Here is a 955-nt window from a genome sequence, read left to right as displayed (position 1 = left end):
TTTAAAAGCTGCTAAATTAAGGCGACTTGCTACATGAGGTGCAACGACAAGCAATGCAGAACACCCATTTTCGATATTTATCATGCCTAACTTGGACATTGCAACCGTCGTATTGCATCGAAGTGAAATTCGAATGTGTGCAAGAAATTCAACTACAATTTTTGGCACATATAGCCAAAAGAGTATAGTGGCCAGTGGTGACTCAAAAATGTCTTCAACATTTGATGTCTGTACGTTAATAAAACATATCTATATTTATTTAAGAGATAGGAACCGTCCTGAGCGGGTCTGAGAAATAACTCGCGCGGATGACAATCTGGAGGAAATCAGGAATAAATGGGCATGGAAGGGCATGTAGTCCGAACAGCTGATAACGTTTGTTTACAAAAGGTAATAAATTACATTCCAAGGGAACTGAAACCCTGTGGAAGTAAATATAGTCAGCGGCATGGAAAGCAATGACGCCATGACACAGGGGTGTCCTTTGGTCATTTATGGAACAATACTACAGCCTGTCATTTTCCTGCTGATATTTTGAAGTTGCGGGAATAGTATCACTTCGATAGACCACTTAGCTTTCCTACGTTTTGTTTAATACCTGACGACACAGCTTTATTTTCGAAATTAAAAATTAATATCTGACTTAACGGTCGTAGTGTGAACAAAGAACAAAGTGAGATTCCAGAATTGTGATTTTTACTAAATGAATGCTTACATGCTTAGACAATATGAGATTGGGCAGCCTTGTACTAAGCGCTTTGTGATTGTTAAAACGTAGTCTAAAAGACTTCGCAGTTTGCCATATATTGGGGCTGGCAGGCTGAAAATTCAAGAAGGTAACTACATTGGTGGTGTCACAGATGTAGTCGCCTTTAATTTTTAAACGATAATTGGAAGCTGTGGAGATACTGATGCCGTTGTCACATGGGAACAGATTGTGAAGCCAAATGTATTG

Source organism: Amblyomma maculatum, chromosome 1 (assembly GCF_055883805.1).
Source record: "Amblyomma maculatum isolate TAMU_Amacu chromosome 1, ASM5588380v1, whole genome shotgun sequence".
In the NCBI taxonomy this organism is placed as follows: Eukaryota; Metazoa; Arthropoda; class Arachnida; order Ixodida; family Ixodidae; genus Amblyomma; species Amblyomma maculatum.
Note: the sequence above shows the minus strand (reverse complement) of the source record.